This window comes from Prosopis cineraria, unplaced genomic scaffold, assembly GCF_029017545.1.
Source record: "Prosopis cineraria cultivar Desert tree isolate PC_DT_omini unplaced genomic scaffold, ASM2901754v1 PC5, whole genome shotgun sequence".
Lineage (NCBI taxonomy): Eukaryota > Viridiplantae > Streptophyta > Magnoliopsida > Fabales > Fabaceae > Prosopis > Prosopis cineraria.
Genome location: NW_026555336.1, coordinates 11,302,326 through 11,326,016, shown reverse-complemented (window position 1 = coordinate 11,326,016; position 23,691 = coordinate 11,302,326).

The following is a 23,691-nucleotide window of genomic DNA, read 5'->3' as shown; positions in this document are numbered from 1 at the left end:
TAGTCATACATGTCATGACTGAGAAGATAGTCTCAAGCTAGTCGATCCACTTTTCAGTTACTCTATCATCTATAGAACCCTCAAAGGAAAGAGGATTCAACCTCGTGAATCGCTTTAATGCCATATTAATAGAGCCTTCTGACTCACTCATCGTAGGCTGCACTAGTCATACCGGCCTCTCAAGAATACTTTCCTTATAGTACTCTTCATCTCTATGCCTATGCACCTCAGCGTGCACATCATCTCAGGCTTCCTCTTGGTCAACCCCAACTCTCTCAACTATCCCGCTACTCTCCCTAAGTCTTCTTCTGAGGATCTCGTCATAATCATCCATTCTCCTCTGGATGTCTATCATCGTATGCCTCAGTTCATCCAAGGCATTGTCTTTGTTACCTTGTTGAGGTCCTGGTTGTTGCTCTTGGTTCACCAGTTCTTGTTTCGATCTTTGAATATTTTTTAACGCATTTCCTACATTTGTGGCTCTTGTTTGCACCATATTCTCCCCTCATAAGGATGGGAGCAATCCCAAAAAGAAAAAAGGAGTTAGCATTAGCTCGGTGAGGGAAATAACAAGTGTAATAGGATATTGCCAATTCTCTATATGCAATGTACAATAAATTTTAGCTACTTATTCACACAAACCACAGACCAGTTCTCAGAACTAAAAAAATTGATACCAAGCTGAAACATTCTTACTCCACTAAACACCATTAATAAATAAAACTCATGGTAATCAAGAGATTAGCTTAAAGAGTGATTACCAAGGTTTAATCCAAAAGCAAGGGATCCCTAGTTTTCTAAATAACAATGAGTTTAAATCAATCAAAATCTATCATATCAGAGTAAAAATAAGTTTTAGGAGCATGGGATACCTCAGATAAGTGAAAGAAGTCAAAAATGATTGAAAAAAAACACATATTATGATACAGGGCAATACACCGTAGCTCGTCCATGTTATGCCATGGTGTGTTGTTCTCTGTGCCACACACCGTGGCTTAGGCGCCATGTGTCGCGGCTTATTGCACGAAATTTCTATTAATTCTGTTGTCATTTAATAGCATAATTAGGGAACTTCCAACTCACCCCAATTCTCCATTTGATGTCAGAATAATGTGATCTAGGTGTCTATGAAAAGCTCTTTGCATGAACTAGCTAATGGCATGGGTTTCATTTTCAAAACAAATCACACTAGGAAGTTAGACACCCAAACATATCTTAACCACTTTTCAACACTTTTACACAAATTGGGTGTCCAAAACCATCAATGAGTGCCAAAATCTTTTCCTAACACCTGGACTATGTCCAATGGACTTAAGACTACTAGTACAACATGTCACAAGTATGAAAACATCATTATAACAAAAATTCACTCCTCAACCCCATTTTGCCTAAAACAGAGGGGGAGGTAAATTGTCATTGCATTTCGTTCAAATCACTCAAAACATGTTCAAATCTTTATTTCTACACTTGCACTAGTATTTTGGCCCAAAATACAATTCTAACATTTCTAACAACAAAGTAATGCAAGTGAGATGGCATGCATCTTAGAATTGGCAAACATATACTATTACACGAAACAAATCTAAGCTAGAGGCATACAATAGGAATATGCTAATTCCTAACCTCTTGAGCCTTCTCCCTTTCTGCACTAGAGCTAGAGCCTAAAAAGTATTAAATAAGAGGGGTGAGTCTAGCCACTCAGTAACTAAGGTTAAACCTACCCTATGCAACTATATGTCAATTACAAACCAAATACATGCACAAGGAAGTCAATTATGTAAAACATGCTAGCATAAATCATATCTTGTCGTTTATCGTTAAATAACATCCTTAACTCTCATAACTAAGTGCATTGTCACCATATTCTTAGATATGTGACATAACCCATGCTCATGCGACTTGCCACCACCTAATACGTGTGACATGTTATATATTTACTTAGGCAATGATCAACCAACCTTATATCCTCCTTATTTTCTCAGACTGAAATCGTGGGCTATAACACTGATTAGGACTCCGTCTGTGTGACTAGACTACCCAAGCTTATCAATCATAAGGTGTGACCAGGCCAAAGATCACACGACTCACTCTCAGACCATGACTTCCCCATTCTCGAATCCTTGGGGTGTCTCATGCCTTAAACTATTCTCCTCATTGAACCGATAGAGATAGCTAGGTTTTAATCTCTCGACAAACTATGGGACAGTCCCTCGATAAATAGCAAGACAAGATTATACCCTCGTGCATCGAAGGGCAGCCTAAATACTATATGGATTTTTTTCTACTCTCAATCCCTAGGCAAACTCTTACCACTGATCATACCATAATTAATACACACTTGTTCTCACTTTTTTTTTCGCTTTCATATACTCACTATTACAATAACAACATTGGGCTTATGACCTTGTGCTACCCAAGTGTGTATTCTCATCATTTTCTAAAAATTCATTTCTCATTAACAAACAAATACCTTTGCGCGTCATCACATTCATTTTTCAAAAACAAAGCATGTTCATAGTTAAAATCCTCTTGACTTTGCATTTTACATTTTCAAGTTAAAAATAGCTTTTTCATCTACTTAATGAAACTAATATATAGTTTTTACTTTAACAATCAATCCTATGCATGTAACATTCACAATTCGCCTTTAACAACCAATTAACATATAACTACCTAAAGTAGAGTTTTCCCTTAATGATCTCAAACTTTTAAGAGGTTAAAGGTTTACCCCTCAATCAACTAGCTTTCAAGCATGAATTTCCAATCCAATAGGTGACCAAAAGCTAAAACTACAATTAACCAAGTTGAATTCCATTAATATGACCAACTCAAACACTTGAACCCTCAATCTCTCTACTCCCAAATTGCCCAACATTTACTCTACAAGAGTTGGAGCCTATCCATTGAGTTTAATAACTACCTTTATCTCCCAATAGTATTAATGAGCTATTAAATCCCCATTAATAGCATCACCAACTCCCAACCACCCATCATAAATGAGATTTTCAGGTATTAATGGTGCCCAACAACCCAAGATACTAAAACTCATTATACTTATGTTTAGATACTCTAATATACCCCTCATTAACTCCATTTGAGTCAACAAATTCAGACCCATAACCTATATAGACCGAAATTCTACTTCCATTATCAAACCCTAACCATAAACTTTTAAATGTGGAAGAAATGGGGAGATTAATGAGTATAATTCTTACCTTAGGTGTTTGTAGTCTTTAAAATACTCCCAAAGTCATCCCCAAGTAAACCTTAGCAGAGCATTGGCATGTCTCTTTATTCTCTCTTTTCTCTTTTTTCTATTTCTGTCTCATTTCACATCTCATAAACTGCAAAAAATGGCCATGCGTCGTGGCAGATGCACAATGCGCCGTGGTGCATGGCATAGATAGGTCCTCCCTTTGCTTAGAAATGTATGTACGTCGTGGCAGATGATCTCCACGCCACGACGTGTGGCACATCAATATCAACTCATCCTTTTCTTCTCCTTTTGATGTTCGCATGGCTTGCCTCGATACCAAACCTATAACTAGGGTTGAAATACCATCAAATATGATTATTAGACCTCTCTGGTCACATGCCACTTCGACTTACTTAATTACCCTAATTAGGTTTAATTAATCAAGAATTAAAACTCGAGATGTTACAACATATTTCCATGATAATGTAAAAGTCAAAGGACATCATTGAAAGAATTTTCCTTTTTGGGACTCACACAGTAATGAAGCAAGGTTTTATTCACTTGCTTCCCAATTGCGATTCTTAAGCACATGTGGTATGAAACACATGTTATGGTGTTACTCTTACTTGTAAGAGCATATGTCATTTTCATTTATTATTAACACCATACAAACTTAAGTTCTGATCCTCATTGTACCTAAACCAAAACTTCTATTCTATTAATCTTACATGATGTCAATTTAGAAGAATTTGTTGTTTGCATCATGAATATGGGATCCATGACTTGATCCAAGTATACTTATGGATCTCATCTGAACTTGCTCTTTGATTGAGGTGACATATGATTTGTGTTTCTTCTATACCATATTAACACTTTTGTTGCCTTGCTAGTGATCGCAAATGTGTCAAAGGCAGTTGCTCGTGTGTGAGGGTTTGTAATGCCTTTTATATTGACATTACCATGCGCTCTACTACAAACAATCTTAATAAATTCAAAATCATTTAATTTGAAACTTTAAAAACCTTGGGATCCCAAAATAAAAAAATGTTTCCAAAATCATAAAGTGATATATTTGACTTATAAATTATTACATAGCGGAAGTATCTATAAACTCACAAGAAAAAAAAAAACATGTGCATTTTAGCAAAATCTAGCCACAGCCATTCGCTTTGTGTTGTATGTCGCAACGCACACACCTAAAATTGTTGTCAAATTGTAGATTTCTAGTGTGAATTTCAGACATGTGCTATTTTCACATCCAAGGTCCGATTGGAATGGTTCAAGTGCCCACATGAAGCTTATTTTGAAATCTAACTAATAACACTGGTTTTATTTTAATCTAATATTTCTATCAGAAATTAGACACCCGAGTGCATTTTGGCCATTTTAAGTCAAAATACTACTCAAGCATCTCAATTCAAAACCAAACGTCATTAGCTACTTTATGAGAACGCAAACAAACAATAATGACATTGAGAATGTAGATCATATGGACGAACATTAGTCATATTGAGAATGCACATCATATAGCTAAATATTAATCATATTAATTTATTTAAATTCATATAAATTTAAATATATATATATATAACAAGTTTATAGATATATATGTTTCAAAAACATCACATGAAAAACATATATATAGATTTTAAAAATATCACATATAAATTTTGAAAATCTTAAAGCAACATTCATCTAAAAAAGTTCATCACATGAAGATTTAAGAACGTATTCAACCAAAAGGATCAAATCAAACGATTTGAATCCAACCTACCTATGGCATTGTCGTCTCGGCCATATAAATGAGAAATGCATTTCTAAGCTCTATCAAGATGGACTTCTCAACTCATTTGACTTTGAATCTTATAACACTTGTGAATCTTGTTTATTAGGAAAGATGACAAAACACCTTTTACTGGGCATGGTAAGAGGGTTAATGACTTACTAGGACTCATACATACAGATGTATGTGGACCAATGAGCACAACTGCCAAAGGGGGTTATCTATACCTCATTACCTTTGTTGATTATTACAGTAGATATGGATATATCTACCTAATGAAACACAAATCTGAATCTTTTGAAATGTTTAAAATATTCTAAAATGAAGTACAAAACCAACTTAGCAAGACTATTAAAACTTTCGATCTGATTGAGGAGGTGAATATTTAAGCTTAGAACTCATTGATCATCTCAAGAGTTGTGGGATAGTCTTATAATTAACTCCTCTAGCAACACCATAATGGAATGGTGTTTCTAAGCGGAGAAATCAGACACTATTAGATATGGTTCGATCCATGATGAGTCAAGTAGATCTTCCACCATCCTTTTGGGGCCATGCACTAGAAATAGATGCATTCACATTGAACCATGTTCCATTTAAGGCAATTGAGAAGACACCATATGAAATATGGACTGGGAAGAAACCTAGTTTGTCTTTTCTCAAGACTTAGGGGAGTAAGGTTTATGTTAAGAAACAAGCCTCAGACAAATTAGCACCCAATTCCACAAAGTGCCTTTTTGTGGGGTATCCTAAAGAAACAAAGGGATACTATGTCTATAATCCCACCGATAATAAAGTATTTCTAATTCGAAATGGTATCTTTCTAAAAAGAGAATTTATCTCTAAAAGAACCAGTGGGAGCAAGATACATCTTGAAGAAATTCAAGAACCATAAAATAGCAGAGTTGTAGATGGAAAACCAAGAAGACTCATAAGAAGTAAATGAGCCTGCTCAAATAACACAAAGCCCATGAAGGTTTGATAGGACACGATATCATCCTTAGAGATATTGATTTTTGATTAATGAATGTTGTGGTGTGTTGCTCATTGAACACAATGAACCAACCACCTACCAAGAAGCCATAGTGGGACTAAATTTTGAGAAATGGCTAAATGCCATGAAGTTTGAAATGCAATTCATGTATGATAATAAGGTATGGACCTTAATCAATCCACCTGAAGGAATAAAAACCATCGGGTGCAAGTGGATTTTTAAGAAAAAAACTGACATGGATGGCAAAGTAAATGTCTTTAAGGCATGATTGGTTGCAAAAGGATTCACCCAAACTCATAGTGTAGACTATGATGAAACCTTTTCACCAGTCGCAATGGCTAAATCAATCAGAATCCTCCTTGCCATTGCAGTATATTATGACTATGAAATATGGCAGATGGATGTTAAAATAGCATTCCTTAATGGATGTCTACTTAACAAAGTGTAGATGACACAACCTAAAGGTTTTGTGCGTCCAGAGGACACTGAAAAGGTGTGCAAGCTTTAAAGATCCATTTATGGATTAAAGTAAGCATCTTAGAGTTGGAATCAACGTTTTGATGAAGTAATCAAAGAGTTTAAATTCATTCAAAATATTGATGAACCTTATGTTTATAAAAAGGTTAATGGCAGTATAGTTATATTTCTAGTGCTATATGTAGATGATATCCTACTCATTAGGAATGTCATTCCTACCTTAAAGAATGTTAACTCTTGGTTAGGAAAATCTTTCTCTATAAAGGACTTAGGTGAAGCCACTTACATCCTTAGGATTAAGATCTGTAGAGATAGATCTAATAAGTTGATAGGCCTAAGTCAGAGCACATACATAGACAAGATACCGCATAGGTTCAGTATGTAGGATTCAAAGAAGGGTTTCATCCCCATGTCTCATGGCATTTATCTCAGCAAAGGCTAATGTCCTAGTACACAAAATCAGCGAGATCACATGAGTAAGGTTCCATATGCCTCGGTAATTGGATCTATCATGTATGCCATGCTGTGTACTCGACTGGATGTTTCATTTGCCTTAAGTATGACCAACAGATACCAAGAAGGTCCAGGAGAGGATCATTAGACTGTTATCAAGAATATCCTAAAGTACTTAAGAAGGACTAAGGATTTATTCTTAGTATATGGTGGATTGGATGACGAGCCAGTTGTAACAGGTTACACAGATGCAAGCTTTCAAACTGACTAGGATGACCTTAAATTGCAATCAGGATATGTGTTCACCTTAAATAGTGGGGTAGTGAGCTAAAAGAGCTCAAAGCAGAGTATAACAGTGATTCTATAACAGAAGCTGAGTATATAGCAGCATCAGATACAGCTAAGGAAGCCATTTGGATTAGGAAGTTCATTGTTGAACTAGGAGTGGTACCTAGCATCTTAGATCCAATAAACTTTTTTTGTGACAATAGAGGTACAATTGCACAGAGCAACGAGCTAAGGTCACACCAAAAGACCAAGCATATACTCAGGCATTTCCACCTTATCAGAGAGATCAATGATAGAGGTGACATAAAAATATATAAAGTAGCAGGAGAAGACAATGTTGCTGATCCTCTTACAAAGCCTCTTGCGCAGGTGAAGTATGAGTGTCATGTCAGGATAATAGGAATTAGACAAATTAATGATTGTATCTAGTGCAAGTGGGAGGATGTTGGAAATTGTGCCCTAGGGCCAATCATTGTACTATGCGCATTGTTATTTAATGAATTTCTCTTTTGTTATCATAACAATTACATGTTCAATATGATAACTGTATCCCTGAACAAATTATAGTGATTGTCCTAAATGTCCCTGGTCGGTCATCTTTAAGGGATCATAGATGAAACAAGACTAATATGACTTTGATTAATTATAGAGATACAAATTAAAGTCATAGGCATTTGAAAGAGTATAAGGTGCTGGACCGACCCGCTATGAGAAAGCTACATGGTACAAGTCATAAGCTTATCTCATATGTAACTATATTTATAATGTCCACCTTGACATTACCAAAATTCCCCACATAATCATGACAAACAATCATAATTAGGAGCAAAGATTACTCCTAAGCTCACATTATTCATATAAGAGTTAAAACTAATAATCTTTTAAAAATAATTGTGGAATATTTGGGATTCCATAAAAACCCTTTAAATTGATAGTTTGAGCTCAAACTTAATGATTTATAAAGGTATTGGAAGCATGGAAAAGTTTTAGGAAGCAAACCACTTCAAAACAGGGCTAAAAATGTCATTTTTGAGTGTTTTAGTCCATGCACCATGGCTTGTGGTCCATGCGCCATGGCATGTAGCGCAAAAAGCAAAGTTTTCTTGCTGTACCGTACACCACGACTTGCACGAAATGCGTCGCAGCGCACCTGTCCATGACAGTAATGCTGTAATTACTGTCATGACAGGTTTTCTGGATGAACTTTGAACGTGCGCCATTTTCACATTCGATGTCTGATTGGAGTGATTCAAGCGTCCCCGCAAAGCTTATTCAATAAGCTAACTAATGGTACAAGTTTTGTTATGATCTGACACTGTATGAGAATTTTTAGATACTCAGATGCAAAAGTCAGTTTTTTTAAAAAGAGATTTTTAAACATCCAAGTACCTAAAACTCATAACTTATACCATTAACCCATTATAAGGCTTAAACTAAGTCTAATAGACCAAAATACACTTGAGTGACCAATCAAACACACAAAAACATACCAAACACAAAATTTGGCCACTCAATGGCCATTTTGCCCAATATGGCCAAAATACACAATTAACACTACAAGCACTATTTAGCCTCTATTGCCATATAATACCCTACAAATACATTGTCACCACATAGATAAAACATTCCTTGCACTTATATTAGTATTTTAGCCTATTACCACAAAATTACCACATATTCACCTCATAGACAATATTGGGCTAAAATATACCATAACATAGTATGAAGCAAGTGCAACCAATCAAAATGATATGCATTTCTAGTTGACAATATATAATATCATATAACAAGTTTATATACACCACTCAAACCAAAATTGGGCATTAATATTCGATGTAGTAAATCTATAAATCCTTAGCCGATTCCTTCCCTTGCTCAGTCTCAATTGTAGAACCTGTAAAATGGTAATCATGGGGTGAGATAAAGATCTTAGTAACTAAGATAATCTACATTATTGATTAATAAGTCAAGTTATAAACAAGCATTAAAACAAGTAACATAATCACATCATATAAGATCACCACAAATTTGCATGCATGATCCCTAACCATCCAGTCCTCCAATACTTCCGATCGAACCAGTAGGCTATTTCATAGAACCAAACCACATGTATGACTCCCAAGCTCACCATCCATGGTAGGACTACCCGACCAAGGTCTCCTAAACCACTCTCTACTGGTTTGTTATTACAAGTAATTGGGGTGTCGTTACTCCAACACCGTATCCTATGAATGCTAAGGAGCATACTCTCCAACTCTGCACCCTTTTAGGTACTAAGGAGAGTAAGTTTTCCATACCGCACCCATTTTTGGGCACTAAGGAGAGTAAATGCAACACCTGGCATCCCGAGGTGCCAGTGATGCCATATGAACTTAATCTTCACTATCTCCACTAGGGTGACCTCCCACCCTCTAATATGCCACAATTCACTACATATCTCCACTTGACCATGCATAAACAACTTTTCAGATAAATATAACAAATCTTATCATTTACTTTAAAAATATAGAATTCTACAAACCAATACTCCATTCATTTTTTAAAATAGTTAACCTTTAAATAATTTATGCATATTTGAAAAGCGACTTGAGAATAACTTATAAAAGGTAATAAACAATGCAATTATCTAGTTACCTTATTAACTGTGGTACTAATTCTCTTCTTGTGTCAAGGTTAGTCTTCCCATAAAACTTAATATCTCAACTTATCACACTTCAATACCCTATGATCAAGTTAAGGCTTGATCCAAAATTCACCAAACAAAAAAGTAGCTTCCTATTACCACATATCCAAGATCAATAAACCTAAATTAAACCTTTAGAGTCAATAGAAACCTTCAAACATTGACTCATGGCTTAATCCAATCAGACTAAATTCTCACTCTTCCAAATCCTTTAGAAAGTGAGATGAAAAGGTAGAGGGGAAGGGTAAGGAAACTTACCCAAGAGTTTGGAGACTCAAATTATCTTCAAAATCCTTCCAAATTGATGCCTTAGCAGTGCCCAAAATTGCCCCCTTCGTGTTCTAAGTTTTTCACCCTAAAATCTATCAATTTCTGATGATTCCTAAAATTTTAAGTTGCCTGTGTGCCGTGCGCTGTAGCGCACGCCACCCAAGTCGTGGCTCATGACGCTACAAGCAATAAGTGGATTTTTCTCCTTGATGCTTCCCAACTTGATCTGACTTTCATCCTATCTCAATTTAGAGCCAAATATGACCCAAAGATTCAATTAGCTACCCAAAATATAATTAAATAGATTAATCATATTTTTAACTAATTTATCCATTAATTAATCAACTTTTTTAGATTTAAAGTTTTAGGATGTTACAATATCACTAAGCCTTTTGACCTGAGATTATCATGGATTCCTACATGATGACTACTGAACTTTGACTTAGTCAAAAGTCACCTTTGACCGGGTGATCATAAAGGTTTGATTGAGTTTAATGATATTCATGTAGAGTAATATGAGTGGTCAAGATGAAATTTGTCCCCTACATTAAGCGAGAGATATTACTAGGGCCCTTGATGAGTAAGACTGAAAAATCTATGGCCATACTACAATGGAAAGGGTTTTTCCATGACTACTATCAGTATACTCAGGGATCGAGAAAGTAATGATCAGGTAAAAGAGAATGACAATTTCATGTCTTGTACTTGACTGAAATATTGTGTGACAAAAGGGATGTGATATGGTTGCATGATAGGTTACATTGGATCATCGATCCCTATGTGAATTGGGTAGTTTGCAATGTCTTGCTAGAGGCCACTTATGACTTATGGGCTAATAGTGTAATTAGCTTACTACCAATTTCATATAGGCTTATAGGGTCGCACATAAGAACAGCATAACTCAAGCTATAATGTCCAAATTCATTGAATATGGAATATGTCTAGATTCAATGAATGTAATATAGGGTGAATGAATTATATATATGTATTTGAATATTTATTTGATAAATATTTATATATATATGAAATATAAAATATAAATATAGTTATATATATATATATTCAATATATATATATATATATATGTAATATTGTGTGTGTGTATATATATATATCAATTATATATATGTATATGATATATATAAAATTAACTATAGATGATATAATATAATATAATATATATATTTTTTTCAAAATAATATGTATATATATTCGTATATATATAATATAATATGTATATGTGATATATATTGTATAGGATATATTATATTATATTATATTATATTACGTTAGTTTTAAATTTATTTTATATGATAGATTAAATTTAATACCTAATATGATATGAGATGATATCATGTCAGTTTTTATAATTTGAATTTAAGATAAATTTGAATTAGATATGATATTATGAATTAAATTTATGAGATAAATTTTATTAAATTTTCGTGGGCTTTTAAGTGTAAGATGAAACCCCTTATTATATACTATATATAGGGACGTCCTTGATTAAGGTAAAGAGAGTTAGAAAAGTTCTAATGACAAAAACACTCTGAGAGCCATGAAATACCCTGTAAAAAGAAAAATTAATGTTTAAAGAAGAACAGATGTTGAGAGTGCTAGCACGCTGTTTGATTAGAGAGTTGTTCGTGTGGATAACGATAGAGGGAGTAGATTTACGTTATCAGCTCCTAAGATCCAAACTCTTGAATAGAATGTGTGCCAACTTCAAAGAATTAAAAGGTAACTCTTCTATCCATTTTGACTTAAACGAGTTCATTCGGTCTAAATCAGGATAAGGACTTTAGAATTTTAATCTTCCGCTATGCCTGCCTACCCAACAATGATAAAATTAAATTTAAAACTAACATAATATAAGATAATATCATGTCAGTTTTATAATTTAAATTTATAAGATAAATTTGAATTAGATATGATATTATGGATTAAATTTATGAGATAAATTTAATTATTTTTTTGTGGACTTTTAAGTTGAAGACGAAACCCTTATCTATATACTATATATATGGATAAGGACGTCCTTGATTAATGACAAGAGAGTTAGAAAATTTCTGATGGCAAAAACACTTTGAGAGCCACGAAACACCCTATAGAAAGAAAACTAATGTTCATAGAAGAACGGACACTGGGAGGGCTAATACGTTATTCGAGTTAGAGAGCTATTCGTGTGGATACCGGTAGAGGGAGTAGATCTACATTGTCAGCTCCTAAGATCCAAACTCTTGAAGAGAACATGTGCCAAGTTCAAAGAATTAAAAGGTAACTCTTCTATCTACCTTGACTTAAACGCGTTCGTTCGATCCATATCAGGATAGGGGCTTTAAAATTTTAATCTTCTAGTACACCTCCTTATCCTATAATGGTATGACCATGTCTAAATGGATAATATACACTTGATTGACCATACATATGCACAATATGACACGCATACCCATATTTGGCCTATAAACCGTCCATTTCACACTTTTGGCCAAAATCATATTTCATTCTTTCAATCTCATACATGGCCAAATTATCACATATACTCTTTACACATCTCATAGCCACACAAATGTATATTCACCCACTAGCTGATCCAGTCATTACACCATTCACACATATACAAGGGCTAGGGAAACTCAAAATCATCCAATATACCACAAATACAACTTTATGCACATGTATTGAATCCTATGGCAACTTATACATTCTTAGCCAATAATTTACAAAGTCATTACACCAATTCTTACAAAGACTTAGGCGAGAGAAGCCAATTCAGTGTATGTCCTTTCCCTTCAACCCACTAGTGTTAGAACCTGAAAAATGTAAATAGCCACAGGTGAGATAAAAATCTCGATAACCAGTATAGTTCATTTAATGCCTATTAGCACAAATAACCATGCTAAAGTAACGAAAACCATAGTATAGCATATATGTGTATATATATATAAACATATAGAGTAATTTCATCTTCTCAAGAATTTTCACACAAGTACACACTAACATGATCATTTAACTATCAAACCTCTAGTGCTTCTCAAAACGAAACTATAGGCTCTTCTAGATTAACCACTTGTTGACCCAAGCACACTTTTGAGGGTAGAAATACCTACCCAAAGGTAATCTAACCCACTTATGGACTATATTTTTCCTTTTTACACACTTGTGATAGAGGCATCGTTAACTCCTAACCGCACCTTAATGGGCACTAGGGAGTTGCCAGACTACTTGGATGTCCTATGGTAACAATCCCATAGTATGCTGTATCGAATTACCCATAGTAATAGCCTGTATAATATTACACTGGATCTCCTATGGTGCTAGCCTAACCATATAAATTTTTCACTCACTTCTCCAAACATACACATCCTTACATATCCTGGGTGAATTCCTACCTCCTATGATCATGCTCTTTTCACATTTTCTACTACTCATTAACACTTCCACAATATATAATATCATATCATATATATAGATATATCATTTAAAATCAATAGCTTTTCAAATCATTCCACAAACTAATATTCATGCTAACTATTTTTAATAACACATCATACATAAAACTCATAAAAACAATAATTTCTCATTTTGTACTTTTACACAGTTATAATAGTTAATAAACGTAATAAAATATGTGGTTACCTTAACCCTTCTGTCTGGTAGAAAGGTTTACCTGTGTAACTTCCTTACTCGAATATCTTTCTATTTATTTACTCATCACACACTAGAATCTACATCAAATTAGCATACCAAAGTCAATCTTACTATTAATAAAAGTGTCAATTATCTCAATTAAATACCTAATCGCTATCATTTCCATAATTTACACTCAATTACACATATTACCATTGATTACCCCTCACTACAAGCTTTAACCTCAACTAGCCAACTCTCTCTCTCACAACTCTCTCTTTAAATTGGGGCAAATATTGCCTATCGCTTTAAAGCTTTATCATTTTGACCTAAACAGTCACAGTGTACTAGTTTAGTTCTGGAGAAACTTTCTATTACTATAAGGTAAGAAATCAACTCCTTAAAACTCCTGAATTCAATTTCTCACTAGTTAAAACTAAGAGAAAATAGGGTAGAATCGGAGGTTAAGGCAGTAGGAGACTTACCTGATAAGTAACAGGTCGAAAACATCATCTTTGCTCTTGATTTTACTTGCCCTAGCAAATCCCCTAATCTTCTCCATACAGATCCCTTCTCTCACATTCTTTCCTTTTGTTTCACGAGCTAGACAAGTCCCTATTAATCAAAGTTTTACATCGTGCGCCATGGTGCATTTATCCCCCACCGCAGCGCGTGGCACAATAAAGAAAATCCTTACTATGCTCACACACTCTACTTTAAGATTATGCTCTTTCGCTCACATCTGTTCATATAACCTCCTAGTGAGTCAAAATAATACTTCACTACTCAAAACCCTAATCCGCATTAAATCACTAACTCATTCCCTAATCAGTCATTAACACAGCATTATAAATTCGAGATGTTACAGAGTCAACCCTATCAACCTGTATGACATACTAGACATTGTATATTCTTAAGCTTACACATGTGGAAGTAATGAAAAATTCTCATTAATATAACCAAAATATTACATCAAGTCTGTCTTTTCACAATCTAGGCATGTTATGGGCCCTAGCATGTTTCTTAAATATCTCTTTAGTTATGGGTTTTATTAGGGGATATGGTATCATACATTTTGTGGAAATGTATCAAACAATGATAACATTTTGTGGTATATAACCCCTTATAAAATTGTACTTGATGTCTATATGTTTAGTTTTATTGTGGTAGTTAGGATCTTTGGTGTGTGCTATGACTGCAATGTTGTCACAATGAATTAACATGGGATTTGTACTTTCATTTCTAAATCCAAGATGTTCTGAAAATCTCTTCAGCTATATAGCCTCTTGTATTATTGCAGTACATGCTACAAACTTAGCTTCCATAGAGTGTAGGGTAATGCATGTCTACTTTTTGTTACTCCAATAAATGGCCTTATTGTTACAACATGAAAGTACATCTTGAAGTCGATCTTTGTTCATCTTCATCTCTACCTAAATCTGTGTCAAAGTATCCTATCAAGTGTAGATCCCTTCAAGTATCTTAAGATCCTCTTCACAGCCTTTCAATGTTCTTCTCTGGGTTAGATTGGTAATGACTCATAAGTCCTGCCGCATAACAAATATTTAGTCTTGCACACATCATTGTGTACATCAGATTTTTGATTGCGTTGGCATATGGAACCCTTTCCATTTACTTTTTGGCTGTTTCAATTTTAGGACCTATATTAGGACTAAGTTTCATACTTAAAGCTATTGGGGTTGTAACATCTTGAATTTCCTAACTCTTGCATTAATGCTAATTAAGGGGTGAATTAGTAATTTAATGTGAGATTAGGAGTTGGATGGTGGAATGATATTTTGACTCCTTGGGATATTATGCAAATAGATTGGAGTAGAATCATTATATTGCAAAGCAGAGCGTATGAGTACGGTGAGGAGTTTTCCTACTGTGTCATACACTACAGCTAATACAGGATGCGCTGCAGTTTATGGTATAGAGATCTGGTAGATAAGGATGTGGAGGACTTATGAAAATAGAAAGGAAAATAGAGAAAGAGAGCACAAGAGAGGTGAAGAAGGGGAAGAGAGCTAGGGAAATTATTTTCAAGAGCAAGGACAATGTTTCCAACCTATTACTTATTGGATAAGTCTTGTACTGCCTTAACCTTTAATTTTGTACTATTTTCTCTTAGTCTAAACTAGTGAGAAATTGAATTTGGAAGTTTTAAGGAGTTGATTTCTTGTCCTATAGGAATAAAAAGATTCTTAGGAGTTAAATTATGAACTTGTAACTGGTTTAAGTTGGAACAATAAAGCTTTGAAGCTGTGGGCTCAAATTGGTTAATTAGAGAGAGTAAAATATGAAAAAGTGTGAGAATAAGCATATTAATGGTTGAAATGAGTAGTGATTTGGTTATGGTATATGTAAGATAGGCTGGGATCCAAGAGGGGATGAATTAGGTGACACTTAAAAACTTTTGAAAACTTAAAAGAGTGAAATGCTTTAGTATGAAGGAAGAAGATGAGACACACAAGATTTATACTGGTTCAACTCCAAACTTGGCCTACGTCTAGTCTTCAAGATCACACTTGATATTTTCAATTAAATTCACAAGCTTCAATGGTGCTTGCCACCATAGTATAACTCACAAGACTTAACTTGTCTTGAATCAACTAACAAACTTACTACAATCTAGCAAGTTGTTACAACCATTTGAAAAATACCTTTTCAAAATTTCAAATGAATGAAATAAACTTTTACAAAGAGACTCTCTTAAAGAGTAGATAAATTACATTGAAAGCTTATAAACTTGTGAGAGCTTTTTCACAATTCTTTTCAAGAATGATGAATGAATGCAAGATGTTTAAGCACAATTTAAAGCTTTTTGAATGCTTAGATAAAGATAAGTTCTCTCAAGAATCAAAAGTTCTTGTTCAGACTTGAATTATGTCACATATATAGTTTTAGGTTGTTGTCAGACTGTTGGAACAATGTTTCTATCCGTTGGTGTAATTTCTTATGAGTGACTTACTGAATCACGCATGAAATTGCTCTCAACATATTCTAGATATGTGTCTGTGATAAGTCACACAAGAACCTTATGATCTCTCATGCGTGGTTTTGCATATGTGAATATGTAGTCAATTCTGTGTGCAAGAACTCACGTGCGAACGTTTAGCTCTCACGTGTGCCAACACCTACTCTGTGTGTAAAAACTTATGTGCAAACAACTCATCATCATGCGTGAAAATGCTTACAGAAAGTTAAGCTCAATTTTGTGTGATAGAACTTGTGTTAAGCCACTATGCTCATGCATGAAATGGCTGGCAGAATGTCAAAGCCAATTCTTATGAACAAAACTTGTGTGGAAGCAGAAAGCTATCACGCATGAAATTACTAGTTCTAGACTTAGTCCTTTCACGAGGATGAATCACACGTGAATAACAACTTTAGTGCAAACACAACTGCTCTATATAATCAACTTTCTGATAACAACTTTCTGATCCACTTAATATTTTAGGCTCTTATGGTCACTAAAAACATTGAACACTGCTCTATATAAATAATGCCGCCAAATCTTTAGTGCAAACACAACTGGAGCAAGCTCTAAGTCATAGGTAGGGTAATTTTCTTCATGTGGCCTAAGCTATCTAGAGGCATAAGCTACCACCTACTCATCTTGCATCAACACACATCCCAGACCCTTTAGAGATGCATCTGTATACACTTCATATGGCAATCATAGATTAGGAATAATCAACACCGGTGCTGTAGTCAATTTCTCCTTTAACTTTTAAAATGTGATCTCACACTTGTCATCCCAAATGAATGGCTAATCTTTTCGGGTCAACCTAGTCAATGATGAAGCTATCTGAGAGAAACCCTGGATAAATCTACGATAATATCCAGCCAATCTTAGAAAACTCTGTATTTCAATCACGAAACTAGGTCTCTCCCATTTCAACATCGCATCCACTTTATGCAAATCCACCGCAATCTCTTTCGCCGACACAACATGTCCTAGAAATCAGACCTCTCGTAGCTAGAACTCACACTTGCTAAGCTTGGCATAAAGCTCATTGTCCTTCAAAATTTATAGCACAATCCTCAAATGCTTCGCATGTTGCTCCTCATTTTCAGAATATATCTAAATGTCATCAATAAATACCACTACCAATTGATCCAGGTAACGCCTAAATATGTGGTTCATGTAGTTCATGAAAACTACAGGTGCATTTGTTAACCTAAATAGCATGACCAAGAACTCATAATTCCCATATCTGGTATAGAAATCCATCATGGGCACATCCTCCAAGCGCACTCTTAATTGATAGTATCTTGAACCTTAGGTCAATTCTGGAGAAAACTAAAGCTCTCACCAATTGATCTAACAAATCATCAATCCTTGGTAAAGGATATTTATTCTTTACTATCACCTTATTCAACTTTTTATAATCAATACAGAGCCATAAACTACCATCCTTCTTCTTAACAAATAGCACAGGTGATCCCTAAGGTGAGACACTAGATCTAATAAATTCCTTTTCAAGTAACTCCTCTATCTGCTTCTTCAACTTAGCTAGCTTAGTTGGTGACATTCGGTATGGTGCTTTTGAGATTGGTTCAATTTCTGGCACTAGGTCTATCATAAATTCCACTTCCTTTTTGGAGGCAAACCGGACATATCATCCTTAAATACCTCAGGGAATTCATTCATTACCCCAATCTTATCAATACTTCCATCGTAGACCCCATGCACTGAGAAGAAAACCATATAAGCCATACACCCTAGTTGCATCAATTTCTCTGCTTGTACCACTGATAAGAACTTAGACTCACTAGAAAAATTAGCCGGTATAGTATGTACCGATAATAAAACTATCTTCCTAGCACAGTCCAAGGTGGCATTATTTGCCATCAACCAATCCATACCGATAATCATGTCCAAACCCTTTATAGGAATCTAGATCAAATCTAGAGTGGACAAATAATTTTCAAACCTCACTTCTACATTCAAACATGCTTTACTAGTCATATCAGATGACCTAGATAGCGTAGACACTTTAATCACATAAGGCAATTTATACAAAGGAAGTCCCAACCTCTCTACACATTCATATGAAATAAATGAATGTGTAGTACTAGAATCAAACAATGCTTCAATTTTCTGCTTGCAGATAGAAATAATACCTTTTATTAAATTCGGCGACACTCTTGCCTCCTCTTGAGATAGTGTGTAGACTCATCCTGGAATGGTAGATCATTTCCACTCTTCCCTCGGGGCATTGTCTTGCTAGATGGCCAGGTTTCCCACATTTAAAACATGCCTAGCACCTCCCAGGATGTGACTATCCACACTTATCACACGGTGGTGGTCGAGCTGTACTTAAGGTCATGGCAGGCATATTAGAAGCCTGTTGGGATGGTTGTGAAATACTAGAACTCCTAAATCCACCTCTCTGAAATGTTCCCTGAGTTTGTGATCCTCTAACAAAATTCTTCTTGCCCGATGCAACAGAACTACTCAGGCCATAACCCGTCTTCTTAGAGACCCCTCCAGAAGGGCCTAGGGAGGACGAGAACCTCCCATGACTATCTCATCTCTTTTTTGCTTCTACTTTTGGACCCTTTCTTGCTATAATTTGGAGCCAATTACACATGTCAGCATATGTGGTTACTCCTAGTAAAATTGCTATATTCAGGCCTCATCTTTTTCAAAAGCCTCTTCGCCTTCCATTTACTATCATTGGTCTCATTCAAATAAGTAGAAAATTTTAATAGCTAATTAAACTTCTGAATAAATGCTTCCTCGTCAAGATCTCCCTATCAAAATGCATGGAACTCGGCCTCTTTCTCATCTTTAAATACTAGAGGAAAATGATGATCAAAGAATTGTTCCCATGTTAGCTGGCGTCCATCTACTGGTCTTGTGGAATTCCACCAGTATTTAGCATCTTCAATCAGATATACTGTGACTATGATCACCTTTTGTTCTATAGAGCACAGTACCACCTCAAAGATGGTCTCAACTCTTTCTATCCATTTCTTTGCTTCTCCTTCCTTCATAGTTCCATTAAAGGTTGGAGGGTTAAACAGAGAGAAAGTCCTCCATGCTCGATCAATAGCCATCCCTTAAATATCTCCATCTGCTCTTGTCCCAGACGATCTAGGTCTACTACTAAAACCATGAGATGGTTCCAATCTGCTCTTATGAGCTTCCTCTTATCTCCTTTGTTCCTCCTCACAACCTCTACCTTATGTACATAACTCTTTCCCTTTGTCTCATTTCCTTTATTTCCTACTAATTCCCCTTTTCTACTTGGTTTCTTCTTCTTAGGAGGGGAGAAAAATGGTTAGAAGAAGCATCCAAAATGTCGGTAACTAATGAGAATGAAAGTAATAGAGACATCACCATAACCAGATCTCATAACCTGAGAAACTGATACCAAAATGTAATGTCCACCTTGACATTACCAAAATTCACTACACAATCACAACAAATAATCATAATTAGGAGCAAGGATTGCTCTTAAGTCCACATTATATATATAAGGGTTAAAATCTAATAATCCTTTAGAAATAATTTTGGAAAATTTAGGATCCCATAAAGCCCTTTAAATTGATAGTTTGAACTCAAACTTAATGTTTTAAATAGGCATTAGAAGCATGGAAAAGTTTTGGGAAGCAAAACACTTCAAAACAGGGCTTAAAATGTCATTTTTGAGGGTTTTGGTCCATACGTCGCGGCTCGTGGTCCATGCGCCACGGCATATGGCACAGAAAGCCAAGTTCGCTCGCTGTACTGTGTGCCGCAACTTGCATGAAATGCTCCATGGCGCACGTGTCTATGACAGCAATGCTGTCACGACAACTTTTTAGGACAAACTTCGAATGCCACCATTTTTGCAGCCAATATCCGATTGGAGTGATTCAAGTGCCCAAATGAAGCTTATTGAATAAGCTAACTAATGGTACAATTTCATTACAATCCGACACCGCATGAGAATTTTAGACACTTAGATGCAAAAGTTAGTTTTTAAAGAGATTTTCAAGCATCCAAGTACCCAAAACTCAACTTATTCCATTAACCATTATAAGGCTTGAACCAAGTCCAATGGACCAAAATACACTTAAGTGGCCAATCAAACACATAAAAACATACCAAACACAAAATTTGGCCACTTAATGGCCATTTTACCCAATATGGCCAAAATACATAATTAACACTACAAGTACTATTTGGCCTCTATTGCCACATAATACCCTACAAATACATTGTCACCACATAGATAAAACATTCCTTGCACTTGTATTAGTATTTTAGCCAATCACTATAAAAATTCCCACATATTCACATCATATACAATATTGCACTAAAATACAAAACAACATAATATGAAACAAGTGCAACCAATCAAAATGATATGCATTCCTAGTTGGCAACATATAATATCATTCATATAAGTTTATGTACATGACTCAACATGAAATCGAGCTTTACAATGAGAATGTAGCAAGTATGCTAGCCTTTGCTTGATTCCTTCCCTAGCTCAGTCTCATTGGTGGAACCTGTAAAATGATAACGACGGGGTGAGATAAAAATCTCAGTAACTAAGATAATCTACATTATTGATTAACATGCCAAGTTATAAACAAGCATTAAAATAAGTGACATAATCACATCATATAAGACCACCACAAATTGCATGCATGATCCCTAACCATCCGGTCCTCCAATACTCTTGACTGAACTAATAGGCTATTTCACATAACCAAACCACATGTATGGCTCCCAAGCTCACCATCCATGGTAGGATTACCCGACCAAGGTGTCCTAAACCACTTCTGGACTACTGGTTCCCCCTATTACAAGTAATTGGGGTGTCGTTACTCTAACACCGCATCCTACGGATGCTAAGGAGCATATTCTCCAACACCGCAGCCTTTTAGGTACTAAGGAGAGTAAGTCTCCAACACCATACCTATTTTCGGGCACTAAGGAGAGTAAATGCTGCACCTGACGTCCCGAGGTACCAGCAATGCCATATGGACTTAATCTTTACTACCTCCACTAGGGTGACCTCCCACCCTCTAATATGCCACATTTCACTATGTATCTCTACTTGATGATGCATAAACAAGTTGCCAAATAAATATAACAAATTTTACCATTTACTTTAAAAATATAGAATTTACAAACCAATACTCCACTCATTTCTAAAATAGTTAACCTTTAAAGAATTTATACATATATACTCAACAATTCATAGAAAAACAACTCGAGAATAACTTATACAAGATAATAAATAATGCAAATTATCTAGTTACCTTAACCCTTTTGTTACTAAAAGGGTTACCCGTGGTACTAAATTTTTTTTTTGTGTCAAGGTAAGTCTTCCTACGCCATAATCTACATCAACAAGTAATATATGTTAATTTTCAATTAACACAAGCACTATTAGCTAATAATAACCTCTCAATTCTCCCATTTCTCACTCATATTCTCAACAAAGAGGCTTGTTAAGATTAGAATTTGTTCATACAATCCCTTTAAGTCTCCTTCTAACTCTATCACAACATAAAACTTAACATCTCAACTTATCACACTTCAAAATCCTATGATCAAGTTAGGGCTTAATCCAACTTTCACTACACAACAAAGTAGCTTCATATTACCACATATCCAAGATTAATAAACCTAAATTAAACCTTTAGAGTCAATAAAAACCTTCAAAACATTGACTTATGGCTTAATCTAATCAGACCAAATTCTCCCTCTTACCAAATTCTCATGCTTTCAATTTGTCTTCAAAATCCTCCCAAAATGATGCCCTAACAGTGACCAAAATTGCCCCCTTTGTGCTCTAGGTTTCTTACCCCAAAATTTATCAATTTCTGATCATTTTTGAAATTTTAAGTTGCCTGCCATGGCTCACGACGTAGCGAGCAACAAGTTGATTTTTGCTCCCTCCGATGCCTCCCGACTTGATCGACTTTTATCCTATCTCAATTTAGAGCCAAATATGACCCAGAAATCTAATTAGCAACCTAAAAACATAATTAAGTAAATTAATCATATTTTTAACTAATTTATCCCTTAATTAATCAACTTTTTCAGATTTGAAGTTTTAGGATGTTAGAGACAATATAGGGAGCAAACTTCTGATGCATCTCAAATCTCTGTCTTACGTCCGATTGAGGTGGTTTCAGTGTCTACACAGAGCTTTCTCCTAGCTCTAGCCAATGGAACTAATTTCACACTCAAATTCTTTTGTTATAAAAAGTTAGACACCAAAACCCAATATAGCACTTTTTCACAAAAATATCACAACTTTGGTGTCCCAACTCAACCACAAGTGCCATAAACCTACACCGACCATCCCATCATACTTAATGGACTCTAGCAGACCCATGCAATGCACTACACACAATAAAAAAACATATATCTTAAAATCATCACTAACCCCAAATTTCACAAAACACAAAGGGAAGGAAATTCGTGCACAAAATCATCATTTTCATTTTAAATCACTCAAATACACATGTTCTTACTTGCACCAGTATTTTGGCCCTATCTGCAAGTTTACAACCAAAGCTTGCTAACTCAGGGCACAAAATACACAAGTTGCATACTATGGTAATACAAGTAATACAAAAATAATAACATGTGATCCTAGTTGGCATTTACACAACATTAATATACAAAGTAGAATAAAGAGGCATGAAAATAGGATTTCACCATAATCTTATACCTCAAAGTGTTTTTTCCTGACTCTAATTCGATGAGCTAGGTCTTGAAATATTGAGAATTAAGGGGTGAGTACAACTACTTAGTAACAGATACCAATAGGTAAAACAAGTATAGTATATAACATATGAGGAACTTGACCACGGTTCACAAAACTAACAACTATATGACTAGGCCTGAAGACACGTATATCTATTTTTAAATCGCAATGCACAATATAGGGTCA